The sequence below is a fragment of the Podarcis cretensis genome (assembly GCF_951804945.1).
Source record: "Podarcis cretensis genome assembly, chromosome: 2".
Classification (NCBI taxonomy): Eukaryota; Metazoa; Chordata; class Lepidosauria; order Squamata; family Lacertidae; genus Podarcis; species Podarcis cretensis.
Window position 1 is genome coordinate 52,686,761 of NC_137171.1, and position 14,726 is coordinate 52,701,486.

Below are 14,726 nucleotides of genomic sequence, written 5' to 3' on the forward strand. Positions count from 1 at the left end.
CTGGTACAGCCAAGTTAATCAATACAAACAGTTTATTTTTAGAGGCTGTGACCCTGAGTCAACACAGGGAGATGAAGGCACAGCTTCCTCCAAGTGGTGGGGAGCAAGAGGGAAGGAGAGGAAAGGGAGACTCAGAAGTCATGCCCTTTCCGCCAGAGTCTTCAGTCCATGACCACACTTTGTGGTCAGCTGATTTTGGAGAGGGAGCTGTAGGCAAGTGGGAATATGGTTCTATTATCGCAGGCACAGAGGACACGCTGATAACACCACTGCAAACCACCATGCTTTCAAACTGAGTTGAACTGAATGTAACCTGTACTTGGGACTGAATGGTTTGGATTGCTGGGTTGCTCCAAGCTCAGCAGCTGGCAAGCCCTCCAAGTGCCCCTATTTTCTAGGGACAGTACTGGATTTACAGAAGCCATCCTGGTTTCTGATTTGATTCCAGATGGTCCCGCTTTTCCTTAAGGTAAAGGTAAAGGGACCCCTGATCATTAGGTCCAGTCGTGACCGACTCTGGGGTTGCGGCGCTCATGTCGCTTTATTGGCCGAGGGAGCCGGCGTACAGCTTCCGGGTCATGTGGCCAGCATGACTAAGGTGCTTCTGGTGAACAAGAGCAGCACACGGAAACGCCATTTACCTTCCCGCCGGAGCGCTGCCTATTTATCTACTTGCACTTTGACGTGCTTTCGAACTGCTAGGTTGGCAGGAGCAGGGACCCAGCAACGGGAGCTCACCCCGTTGCGGGGATTCGAACCGCCGACCTTCTGATCAGCAAGCCCTCTGTGGTTTAACCCACAGCGCCACCCGCATCCCCCGCCTTTCCTTAGGACGTTCCTATTTTCATCGGGGGAAATGTTGGCGGGTATGAGCCTACTGGCTTTGCAAAAAGAAAGCTAGAGCAGGAAGCCCTACACATAGCTGCTGCGGCCCTCGAGACTCCCTGAAGGGAACGGGAACTTAGGTCCATCACATGCATGTTGGGGTTATAGCCACATGTATGATGTGTTCAGCAATGTTATGTTATCACTTCATAGCTCCTAAACGTTCTTCTAAGAGGCCTCGCCTTTAAGGAAGGCAGCCTGAACATGCTTAGGTTGGTTGGCTGTTTCCCTCCAAGCACATGGTACCGGAATGGGAAGGACTGCTTGCTCAGTTATGTCCCGGCTGTCAAACACTGATTTGAAGTTTTTGTTAATGGTTTTCAGGGCAGAACTAGGAATGACAGTGAACATGAAGTAACCGGCAAAGACAGCAGCCCCACCTTTTATTACCCGCTTCAGTGCAAGGGAAATGTAGTCAGCACTCTTCCAATCCCCTTAACAACCTATATTTGGGAAATACATGTTTTGATGGTGTCGTATTACACATTTCCCTTATTAAACGTTACAGGGAGCAAAGACTGAACTTGACATTAGGTTGCTGCTGGTTCTGATGGCAACTCCCTGATCAGCAGCATGTCTTATTCTGCTTGAAGAAAAAAATGCTGTTTCTATAACCTTTTGTCAAGTGATGAAGTAGTTTCTCTCGTCTCTCTTGAATCTGCCACTGCCCAATCTGATCCCTGCACTTTTCCCAAGTCCTTAGTTCTTCTCCCTTCTCCTACAGTTTTCTCCTGACATGTTTGGTGCTGAGCGTGCATGGGTATGCCGTTATGCCTTGGGATACGGCTTGCCTGGTTGGCCTTGACACCGATGTAGCACAATACACTCGAGTGACCCAATCTCTCTCGGCAGTTAGTAGCTTAAAGGGTTACATATTCTGCTATGTAGCTCCTTTTGCTCTCTGACCCCGTCCACCTGCAGAACTGGGATTTGAACAGACCACGGCTGCCCTGCGCTAATTACAGCTTAATAATTACTCAGCATCAAAACCCAACTTTTCCATTGCCTTTTGCTCTGCTCGTTTGCTTGCAAAATAACTCGAGCTTTCCCCAGCAACAGTCGGTGGGGTTGAGGGTCACTAAGCAAGCCCTGTTGAAATGGATGCACAGGCTCTTCTTAACCTTTACACTGATTAACAGATTTATTCCTCTTCTGTTGCTCAGGATTGATTTCACACAAGCGATTGGCCTAGGGATGGGGAACCTGGTGCTCTCCTGATGTTGTATTGCCCATCATTCCTGATGGTTGGCCTCGCAGGGTGGGGCTGATGGGAGTTGGGAGTTCAACAATCATCCAGACCAGGCATAGGCAAATTTGGCCTCCAGGTGTTTTGGGACTACAACTCCCATCACCCCCAGCTAACAGGACCAGTGGTCAGGGATGATGGGAATTGTAGTCCCAAAAAATCTGGATGGCTGAGTTTGCCTATGCCTGATCCAGACTTCCTTTTTGGCCACATTTCTAGGTGCAGGTCTGGGCTTTAAAATGCCCTGTCTGAGTGAGTTTTATTTATTTTTTGTCCCAGTGTTTTCCCTGGGAAAACCCGCATTTTACTGTTGAAGCAGAGCAAACAGCAATTGGATTTTCTGCGGATTTCTGTTTGCTCCAATTCAACGGTAAAACGTGGCTTTTCCCAGGGAAAGCACCAGGACAAAAATAAAAAATGAAACCCACTCAGACACAGAGCTTTAAAGCATGAACCTAAGTCTGGAAAGCACAGCACAAGAGGAAGTCTGGATGAGCCCAGGCTCTTTAAAAGCCAGCAAAATGGCTTTTCTTGGAACCAATTGACCTTTCTCAGTAAGAACAAATGAAATCCCTTACCTGCTTCTTTTCAGGAAATAAGTGTTAGCATACTGGATTTCAGCACAATGAAAGTGAACAGGCATGTCCTGATAGCTACTGTGACCTTTGACTCCAATGTTGTCACGTAGCAAGTTGTTGAATAAACTGAGTTCATATAATTGGCTTCATCAGGCAGTTTGCTTTGGTGTCATTGTGCAAAACAGATTGAAGAGGGACGTGCTGTTGAGTTATATGGTACTTACTGCAGTTGTGTTGGTTTTTTTTTGTACGTCACCCATGTGACTGGGTTGCTTCCAACATATACAGGGGTACCTTGGGTTAAGAACTTAATTTGTTCCAGAGGTCCGTTCTTAACCTGAAATGGTTCTTAACCTGAGGCATGCTTTCGCTAATGGGGCCTCTTGCTGCTGCTGCGCTGCTGGCACGCAATTTCCGTTCTTATCCTGGGGCAAAGTTCTTAACCTGGAGCAACCACTTCCTGGCTAGCGGAGTCTGTAACACGAAGCGTCTGAAACCCGAGGTACCACTGTATAAGAACATAATAAAACATATTAGATGACTAACATTCCCTCTGAAAAACAAAAACTACCCAACAATAATTGATTAATCTGTTTAAAGTTGCAAAGAGTTGCATCCAATGGGATGTGGGCAGACTTCCACATGCACAACAGTTAGCAAGGTTAGCAATTCTGCTAATTTTCAAGTCAGGTGATCAAAGCATCAAAACTTTATACTAAACTCTACAAAAATGAAACACTTGTTGCTATGGTGTCTGATTGCTATCTTCATGTTACTGGGAAACTCTTTGGTAAAGAAAGGGGGGGCCTGTGTGGTTTATTTCTATCTCATAATGGGAGGAAAGGAACATCCAGCAGAATCAGGTGGTAACTTCCTGGAGTGTGCTACTTCAGGTTATAGACATGTAGTTGCCTGCTGCATGCTTCTTCCATCCCCGCAAGCTCCTGCTAATAGCTGGGTGTCCAGCCCCCACCCTGTATAGAGAAAGTTGGAATCTCGGGGAGAACGTTCAATTCAGCCCTTCTCCCTAACATGCTCGTTCTGTATGCATTTTAAGTTTATTTTTAGGTAGAGGAGCATTCAGCTGTGTTATTCCGTCCTCCACGCCCTACAAATCACTGGAAGGTCTGGAACAGGGGTCAGCAAACTTTTTCAGCAGGGGACCGGTCCACCGTCTCTCAGACCTCGTGAGGGGCTGGACTATATTGGGGGGGGGGGAATGAACGAATTCCTATGCCTCACAAATAACCCAGAGATGCATTTTAAATAAAAGCACACATTCTATTTATGTAAATACACCAGGCAGGTCCCACAAATAACCCAGAGATGCATTTTAAATAAAATGACACATTCTGCTCATGGAAAAACACACTGATTCCTGGACCGTCCGTGGGCCAGATTTAGAAGGTGATTGGGCCGGATCTGGCCCCTGGGCCTCAGTTTGCCTACCCATGATCTAGAAGCACTGTGCATATTCTGCATAGGGGCTGACAGTAGTAAAGGAAGTGCACTATGCACATGCTCAGAACCAATATTTTATTTATTGCTAGTTCACATATTCCATAGACTTACAATCTCTGTGGCTAAACCTGGCTCAAATTAAAGCCATCTCCAATAAAAGTTTTGCACTGTCTAAACTCAGCTATTGAGGGCTTCCATTTCAATCTCTGACTACTGATTAATATCTCCCATTTTCATACAGGGGACTCTTTATTAAATAAATGGAGGGGGACCCTCCTTGCTTCAAAATTCAGTGAATTTAAAAATGCACGCACTTTATCACACAGAATAGCTATTTTCTTGCTCACTGATCTCCAGTTCAATTTGCAAAAATTTCTGGGTGCTGCTTTAGTATGGACGTTCTGCAATCGTATTGATTTGTTGACTTGTTTTTATTTTTCCTCTACTGACCGATGGGCAGGAAAGCGGTCTATAAATGGCAATATAGTAACACCTGCTCTCCGGTCTCCTGGCTGGCTTCACAACCTGGTAGCATTGCAGGCCTGGCGAAGGGTGGAAGTGGGGTTCTTGGCACATTTGCAAAAGCAAAATGAACCCTTGCAGTTTGCTTCTTGTCCTGCGGCGGAAGGGAGCTGCTTCTGAAAGCTACAGCACAGATAGGGCTTTGGCACTGTGCAGGGGAGCTGTTGTGACTCAATTAATGTGTCCTCTTCGGGATTCCCAAATGTGGAGTCCCAACCCGGCGGCATTTGACAGAAAGATAGATGACCTTTCCTTGTGGTGCCAGCGTTCCTTGGAGGAATGCAGCGTTCCTCGTGCAGACTTCGCCCATGGGTGGGCGGCGATGGTGTGGTGTTTCTAAAACATCTTTTCTGTAGCGTTGCTCTTGCAATGCCACCGACAAACAGAGACTGACCTTGCCAGTTGCTTTAAATGCCCTGCTACACTGCAAGCATAGGAATGAGAAAGTCACATGGAAAGCACTCCGGCTCACATGGACCGTTCATATGCAAAGAAGGGAGACTAAAAAAACCTCAAAGCTCTCACAAATAACAACAATCTCTGCAGGAATCTATTGCTCTCTCCCATGATGAAACCGAGAGGCTACGTTTTTTGGGAAGGGTGGGGGGTGCTTGCTTTAAGACAGAATCATATCACAGTTTCAGGCCATTTACAAAACTCCCAAACCAGACTATGCTTTTGCAGCCCAACAGGCACTTTAAAAGCCCTAGTCTTTCACATGAAACTCAGATCCCACCAAGGTGAGATAATCAAGACGTCTGGGAATATCCCAACCTTTGCACTGACAAGTCACCCTAATTTTCCTGCCACATAGTTGCGGTCCAAGGCAGTCTTGCTTTAGAGTAAATCCCACTGAAATCAGTCAGAATCAGATTGGGCTGTGAGGGTTAAACTATGTGCATGTTTAATTGATGCACATGCTTTCTTTGGGTGCCTAAATTGCTTTGGGGTTTGGCGGAATGCTGGCTTGCTTTTTTGTTCCATCTTCCACAAAGTACTTAACCCAGTGCTTAAAAAAAAAACCAACCTCCCCATGCAGGCCCATTCTTGTGTGCCAGAATGGGTGTGCTCAGTGGCGTTGTCAGGACAGGATTTAGAGGCAGAAGTCCAGAGCACCACTCAGGAGATTGAGTAGGAGAGCTCCCAAATGCAGCAGAGCTGGATCATGAATTTTGAGGTAAGTGAAGTCATGCACATAGGGTGGTGTTCAACTTAGTTCCACTCAGAATAGACTAGGGCCATAATCTAAATGGGTCTACTAAGACCAAGGGACGCGGGTGGCTTTGGTCTAAACCACTGAGCCTAGGGCTTGCCGATCAGAAGGTCGGCAGTTCAATTCCCCGTGACGGGGTGAGCTCCCGTTGTTCGGTCCCTGCTCCTGCCAACAAAGCAGTTCAAAAGCAAGTCAAAGTGCAAGTAGATAAATAGGTACCGCTCCAGCGGGAAGGTAAACGGCGTTTCTGTGCGCTGCTCCGGTTTCGCCAGAAGCGGCTTAGTCATGCTGGCCAAATGACCCTGAAAAATAGTCTGGACAAATGTCAGCTCCCTCAGCCAGTAAAGCGAGATGAGCGCCGTAACCTCAGAGTCGTTCGCGACTGGACTTAACTGTCAGGGGTCCTTTACCTTTTTTTTTTACTAAGAGCAAAACAGAGTCACACTATACATTTAAAGCACATTCAATGGGTATGGTACTCCCCCCCCCCATAACCCTGGAAACTGTAGTTTCCTTCTAACACAGCTACAATTCTCAGCCCACTGAACAAACTACAGTTCCCAGAATTCTTGGGGGAAGCCTTGCCCATTGAATGTGCTTTCATTTAATAGTGTAGTTCTGCAATACCACCCAGTATCATATAGAAACAACCTCCTCTCCTCTGAAAGACCCTTCATTCCAGAACTTAAAATTATTTAATTGCATCACTGGATATACTGTACCTATATTTCACATTAGTAAAAACAATTTCTGCCTCACTTTTTTCTCTGGGGGAAGTACAGAGCTGATAACAATACCATAAATATTGACATATGTTAGGATAAAAATAGGAAATCCTACTACTAGTAGAAATAGTATTGTTACACACATTGGAAAACTATTTTGCATTCATCTGATGGCTTCCAACTACTCAACAATGATCAGTTGATGTCTCATCTGTGAGAAATTGCCGTCAAACATAACTACAGTATGCATTAAGAGCTAGTTAGAAGGGGTTAAGACCACAGAGTTCTGTTCCTAGACTTAAACTATGTCGCTCTCTCTACCCTGTGAGGGAGGAAGTGAAGCTTATTCCTCTCTCCACCATGTAACAAAGGTTGATATGGCTAAGCTTGCTCCAGCAAGCTGCCTTGCTGTATATTCTGCTTGTGTTCTCCTTGCTGCTGCATGGAACAGTGCATGTATCAGACATCTCAATCTGTAAGTAAAGAATTTTAAACTTACTTACCAGTGTGTGGTCTGTTCAATGCTAAAAGAGGTAGAAAGGGGCCTGCTGTTTCAGCAAATTAAATGGAAATTTTAAACAGATTTAACAGCCTATTCCCATGCAGTTCTGCTGCACAAGTTATGACTTGATTTTATACTCTGCTGGGGCTTTCTGTGTGCTAGCCCTGCTAAAATGATAAGATGATATGTTCTCTAGATAACTAATAATATATTTCTAGCTTTTAGACTGTAATATCCACCAGAGTTTGCAAGGTGACATCCTTCAGCTAGTGGAAGGGAGCAGAGAAGCAGATTCAAGCAGTTTGAGTTTGAAGAGACAGAGTGGACGGTGAGTTGACTGAAAGTGAAACACCCTAATTAGGGAGGGTCTCACTGAGTTCTGATTCAGGGTGAACAGGTCTACTGCCTGCTATAGGAGAGGGTCCATTTGCTTCCACTATGCTCTAGTTATGGGCAGGCTTCAGTTGAGTAATTGTGTGCATGGAATGAGGTCCACTTGTGCAATGGGACTCCATCCACCCAGTGCCCCACGCACCCACCCTAAATGTGCTCTGGAGGGATGGCGGAAAACCAGAACATGTTTAGAATGTGTGCAGGGTGCATGCAGGGGGAGAAGAGGGGGAAGCTCCATTGCGCAAGCAGAGCTCATTTCAGGCAAGCATACTCCACTAAGCGCTGCAATGAATTCCCCCCCTACATATTTATAAACAAAAGAAACACCACAAAGACACCCTGGGCTTGACCACTGAAAGGAAGCCAACCCCTGTAGCTTTTCTTCTGGAACTTCTCACCTCTCAAAAACTATGAGCACATGACAATATCGTAAGAGGAAGAGATGGTGGAGGTTATAATAATAAACAAAGCTGCAATTTTTATGCCACACGCACACAAACAAATATAATACTTTTTTAAAAAGGGGGCTGCCTGGTCCCAAATTATACATGCCCGCAGGTAGTCATCTAGTCTAACACCATGTTATATATTCCTCTGTTGGGTGACTGGTATATTTATTTACAATCCTAATATGGATGCCAAGTATAATATAATCATGCAAATGTTATAATGTTAGGAAATGTTAGAAACACCATTCTTTAAAGGGTCATTATACAAACCCTGCTAATTATCACAATGCACGAAACAGCCCTATGGAAAACAGAGCTTCCTGTTTTCCAAACATCTGATTATTTAAGTGTTTTGTGCTGTTTATTAGGCTGCTCTTATATCCGAGGCTTTCGCATTGTATGTTTTGCAAATAAAGCTTTAAAGGAGAGGTGATGTTTAAAAAATGTCCCCCTTCCAAGAGCACAGCATATGCAAATCAGTCTGTGGAAAGCAGAGGTGTATCATGTAACTACAAAAAAACACACAAACAAACATAAAAGAAAAGCAAACAAACACAGGAGGAATGAGTTTAGGCAGGCGCAGGGTAGTCCTCACTAAGGGATGAGCTTGCTGACCAGCCAGCAAATTCCTAAATCAAATGCTCTCTCTGACTCAATGTGGAATCCATCTCCTAGGTTTGCTGTAAAGATACAACGCTTGATAGGAGTTCCATTGAGGAAAAGCAAGGTGTGTACAGAAGCAACCAAGCAATCAGTTCTCACCCTGCTAAGAAGGGTAATGAATAGTTTAGGTATCAGTCCTTACATTAATTGCGTATTTTTCACATTTAGAAAGTGATTCGTACCCAGAATAGGCATACATTGAGTGCCTGGCTAGCCCTTTTCAAAAACCGATGTGTCCGAATTAGAGCTCCTCTGCAGTGAACGAGAATGGCTGTGGAGCTGGCTGCTGGCCCTTGCTGTCTGCAAGTGCCCCCCCCCCCCTTCCCCACAGGCAGGCTTCCATGGCCAGCCTTGATCCTGTCAGTATCAAGTGAGCATCCCTCCGCTCTTCAAAGCGCCAGCCGGTTTATTTATTATTTTGCTCGGAACCATTCAAACTTGCTGCTCCGATTTTGTAACAGGCCAAACTCCAATCCCTAGCAGGATAAACAAGATTGCATGGCTAATGATTTGTGAGCTTGGCCTGGATGCCATTTTGCAGCAGAAATTCCAGCCCAAGAGACTTTGCAACTTGCTAATAAAGCACTTTTGGCGGAAGCTGTGCAAACAGGATTTCACAGTCCCCAAATCTGGGTTTCTAGTACTGGTGCAACCTGCAGTGACAATGACTCTTTTCAGAGTAGCTTAACCCTCGAATAATAAACCAGTTGTAGTTGTGCCAGTTTGTCTCTCTCCTGCCCGCCAATCTCTCTCCCCCCCCCCCAATTAATTTATTTCTTTTTATAGGTAGTGAGAACCCCTGCACATTTTACACAAGAGCCTTGATCGTGTCTCTGCTGAATTTTCTGACAACAGTAAATAGTTTAAATCCTTCCTAGTTAAAAACCATGTTGTTTGTGAATTAAAATAGCCATATTCATCCTTCTACTGGCAAAAGAAGATAGAGGTGGAGATGGGCTGCAGCAGTTTTGTGCTGAATGCCTTTCCTATCAATGTGAGATAGACTGCAGTTTTTAATTTAGGATTCTGAATGGGCTTGGCCTGGCAATTAATTGAAGAGGAAATTCTTCTAGGTGTTGAAAAGGAATTAGACTTTTGATCAAAAATAGGTAAGGAAAGAGGGTGGGTAAGAGAAAACAGATGACCAGTGAGAGAATGAGGTAAAAGATTCACTGGTCACATCCTGCCTCAGTGATCCAATTTGGACATAATGCTAAGCCAAATCATGGCTTAGCACAAATGTGCTACAGCAAAGGGACGCGGGTGGTGCTGTGGTCTAAACCACTGAGCCTCTTGGGCTTGCCTATTGGAAGGTTGGCGGTTCGAATCCCCACCACAGGGTGAGCTCCCATTGCTCTGTCCCAGCTCCTGCCAACCTAACAGTTTGAAAGCACGCCAGTGCAAGCAGATAAATAGGTACCACTGCGGTGGGAAACGGCATTTCCATATGCTTTGGTTTCCACCATGGTGTCCCATTGTGCCAGAAGCAGTTTAGTCATGCTGGCCACATGACCTGGAAAGCTGTCTGTGGACAAACACCGACTCCCTCTGCCAGAAAGCAAGATGAGCTCCACAACCCCATAGTTGCCTTTGACTGGACTGAACCATCCCGGGGTCCTTTACCTTTACCTTTTACAGCGAAAGTTTCTGCCGCTGTGCCCTTGCCTGGTTCTGTTGCTGCTGCGCAGCCCAGGTTTCGCTTAGCAGCATAGGTGAAGTGGTTCAGGGTTGAAAACCAATTCCTGTTTCTTCTATTACTAGGTCTCTGCCTCTAATGAGCTGCCCAAGTAGCATGATTTTAGCCACTGAGAAGAAGCCTTCTCACCCTTTGGGCTGACTGGAGCCAATCAGAGTGAAAGGAAGTGAGTAGGCCACTAAGGATTGGCTCCTGGGGTCACTCTGGAGAAGCCGTGCAACAAGAACACTGAGTACTCCATAGCTCAGCATTTAGGAACACTGAAAACACATGGTGCTTTGGTTTCAAGAGAATGGCATGCAGCTTCTGTTTTGTACAATGGAACTTCGAGGAAAACAGAACTTCTCCAAAAGGAGATATTGGAGAACTCCAAATAATTTGCCCATGTACATGCACAGAAAATAGCAGACCTAGCTGAATGGCGACACATGGAGAGCAGTATTGATCATTGCAACCCACAGCAAATTATTATTATTCCATAATTATAAGATTATTGTGTAACCTTAGAATGTTGTATAGCTTTGTGTGGCTGTGACTACAGTGGTACCTTGGGTTACATACGTTTCAGGTTAGAGACTCCGCTAAGTCTCTAGAGACTCCAGAAATAGTACCTCAGGTTAAGAACTTTGCTTTAGGATGAGAACAGAAATGGTGTTCCGGCGGCATGGCGGCAGCGGGAGGCCCCATTAGCTAAAGTGGTGCTTCAGGTTAAGAACAGTTTCAGGTTAAGAATGGACCTCCAGAACGAATTAAGTACTTAACCCGAGGTACCACTGTATAAAGAAGGGATCCTTCAAAATCACTTCTGAATCTGCCACTACACTGCTGCTTAGCGGTACATCCAGACATGGGCTTATGGTTTGTCTCCCCCAGAGTGTCATGAAAGGGCAGCTCACCGTTTGTTACCTAATGTGTTGTTACTGTATTTTTACTGCCAAAGAGAAGCACTTGTACAATTTTCTGCCTGAGGTGCCTTAAGTATTATGCACCTTGATTTGGAGAGGGAAGAGGTATCATTTACTGCTTCACCCCAGACAGAGAAGTGTCTTGGCCTACTGGCTCTGCTGACATTTGTCTAAATCCCCAGTATACGCTGACAGTTTTCCCCTTAAACAAGAAACCCGCAAAATAAAAAGCATAAAGAAAACAAACTAAAGCTCAGATTCTTAGGACCCAGTGGGGAATAAGTACTTTATTCTGCATTAGAAGCTGACCCCTTGCATTAGATGACACAGAAATTCCAGAGTCTTTCATTTTACAGTCCTGCTTGTCTGTCGGATGGGTGTCATGGGGCAACAAGGAGTCTGGCTGCTGGTCCCATGATCCAGCTAGCTAAAATGCAACCTTTCGTATCTGGGAGTCTGACATAGCTCTGGGCTACAATCCAACACAGCGCTGAATCTTTGTATTCAGTAGGTTTTGTATTGGTTTGAGGCCCTGATGTTTAGAACTGGCTCCCCGCCCCCCAATGGAAAATAGCTATTTCATTAGAAGGGGCAGTTTCCTGATAAATGTCAGGTTTTTAATTTTCTTTTTTTAAAAAAACAAAAACAAAATTCCTCTCAGTTTGAAGATGAATTGTTTTCTTCAATTATTTATTTTATTTGTTAAAAAATTAAATCTATCGTTTAAGGCTATGGTTGAGTCAATAAAATATATCTGACAATCCTATATCCCCGCTCTCTCCTTCTATTTTCTGTCTACACCAATATGTATGTTCAATGTATAACACTTTGCTCCTCTATTTGTAAGAACTGTATAATGTGCTTTTACAGATACCTTTTGGTTTTTCTTGTTTGTTTGTTTTTTTGCTTTATTTATTATTTCTATGTTGCCTGGTTTTAAGCAGATGCTCTTTTATATAGGTAAAGGCGTAGTATTTTCTTATTTACAGTTTAGTTGGCATTCTCTTTTCGCCATTGATGGTCTTTACACTCATCAGCTAGTCAGCTACAGGTAGGTAGCCGTGTTGGTCTGCCATAGTCAAAACAAAATAAAAGAAAAAAAATTCCTTCCAGTAGCACCTTAAAGACCAACTAAGTTAGTTCTAGGTATGAGCTTTCGTGTGCATGCATACTTCTTCAGAAGTATTTTGTTTCAGCTAGTCAGCGTTATTCAGGCTTTTAGCTCTCCAAAGCACAATCATGTATGATGGCTGAAAGCCTTAAATAGTCTGATTTCATGGGTTCCTCCAGCTTTTTCTCTGATATTATTGTTGCCATTTGTTTCCTTTTCCTTTTTTCTTTTCCACCTGAAGCTGACTGTTGAAAGACTTGCTGTGCTCTGTTTCCATATGTTTAAAGCAGAAGGTGAACACTATAGCAACTTTACTTTTAGAGAAGCCTAAACACCTTGTAATACGCCAATTAATACCATATGCTGTGATTATAATAACCAGCATTTACAAAGCCTCCTGGCCACTGTTAGGGCTGCCATGCTCCAGCACGTTAGCAGAAGTGGCTGAATAGAGCAGACTGAATCCAGAAAATAAGACAAGGCTGACGAAGCCTGGTTGGGCAAAACAAGGAATTATCCTGGAATCCTTGTCTTATTTTTTGCATGTGCCATTCTTCCAAGTTCTTCGTCTGAAACCTGCATATGAGGAACGCTAGAATTCTTAAAAGCATCTTCACACACACACACAAAATGCATCTTCACGTGGAACTCTACAAGATATTAGAATTCCGCACCGTGGATTTTGCTAATATAAGAACTGAATAGATTGTATTTCCTGGTCAATCTGCTGGACTTTAATTTCTCATAATATGTTTTGTTTATATGGTAAGTTGGTCTATAGAACCATATATTTTGATATGATATGTTGAATTGCATTTGAAAAAGAATTTATACAGTTATATACAGCCTGTTACATTGTTTGTGTTGTTGTCGAAACTAGTAGTGCACAAGCAGAGCTGAAGCAGTCAGACATATTGAAGAGAAGAGTGAACCAGGCAACTAAAAGAATGAAACCACTACACATACTGAATAGTGTTATGAGTTTGTGGGTGCCAGACCCCTTTAATCCCTGGATCTAGCAAGTGTTGGAAGGTAATCAAAAGCCAGGCTAGCTTCCTGAACCCCTTGATCTAGCAAGTGTTAAAATATAAGCCAGGCTAGCTTCCTGTTGAGGTGATCGCCTAGGTGATGGACCATTAAGAGAACGAAGGAAAGGAGCCTCTTTGCCAAATAACAAATGGGTGATGCTCCTCCTTTGACTCATATAGTTGGAAGGACAATTCCTGAGCTGCAAGCAGAGTTTTCCTGTGATGCAAACTATAAGTAAAGCATCAAGCTGGATAGAGAGTCAGAAAGTTATGTTTGATGCCTGTTTCAATCCAAGGCTGTGGCTAAGGGAGAAGCAAGACCCCTTTTGGGTGTTGATGCAGTGAATGCCTCCATCAGAGGTTCAGATTGTAAATATGTGTAAATAAAGCATATATCATAAAGACACCATGGTCTCTGCTGTGCCTCATTCCCAAAAGGAAACATGAACCTTGGGTAAGCGCCTCAAACCCCAAGAATCTCACACCACTCAGAGATTGGGGTAGCGTACAAAAAATGCTAGTCTCTTTTCAGTACACTGGTGTAGTGGTTGGACTAGGGCCTGGGAGACCAGGGTTTGAATCCTTGCTCAGCCATGAAGCTCACTAGGTGACCTTGGGCCAGTCACTGTCAGTGTAATCTCCCTCACAGCTTTGTTGTGAGGAGAAAATGGACAAAGGAAGAACCATATATGCCATCTTGGATTCCTTGAAGGAAAACTGGGAAATAAATGTACGAAATGGAACTAAATGTATAAAAGCACACTGGCCTCTTTACATTCCAGAAACCCAGGCTGAAGGCAACTTCTTTGGCTCCACCTGGTTGCTAAGCAACATTCCCCATCCCAGTTGTGAGCCCAGTTTGCAGCCAGTGCTCTCTGGATGCAGCGAGAGCTGTTAATCAGCTCCGCACCCTGTGTGACTCTTGCTATTACATGTTTAGCACGTGAAAAACAAATTAACCCTTGCACTTTGGGGTGCGAAATCTTGCCATCTCTGTGCCACTACCACAAACCTCCCTTTTTAAAATACAGTGGTACCTAGGGTTAAGAACTTAATTAGTTCTGGAGGTCCGTTCTTAACCTGAAACTGCTCTTAACCTGAAGCACCACTTTAGCTAATGGGACCTCCCGCTGCTGCCACGCCGCCACCACGCAATTTCTGTTCTCATCCTGAAGCAAAGTTCTTAACCCGAAGTACTATTTCTGGGTTAGCGGAGTCTGTAACCTGAAATGTCTGTAACCTGAAGCGTATGTAACCCGAGGTACCACTGTAGGCTGATTCAAGGAGACACTGTTTAAATTTCCCATAGTGCTCCTGGCATAGTATCACTACAGGGCACTGTGGGAGAT

The 14,726-nt window shown here is 44.3% G+C and overlaps 1 long non-coding RNA gene across 1 annotated transcript; it reads left to right on the top strand.

The window, feature by feature from the left end:
• The first annotated feature begins 11,014 nt into the window (after window positions 1–11,014).
• Window positions 11,015–13,783, top strand: LOC307209907. The gene is made up of 2 exons (XR_013835783.1): window positions 11,015–12,293; window positions 12,453–13,783. It is a non-coding gene; the product is annotated as an uncharacterized lncRNA (long non-coding RNA).
• The last annotated feature ends 943 nt before the right edge of the window (window positions 13,784–14,726 follow it).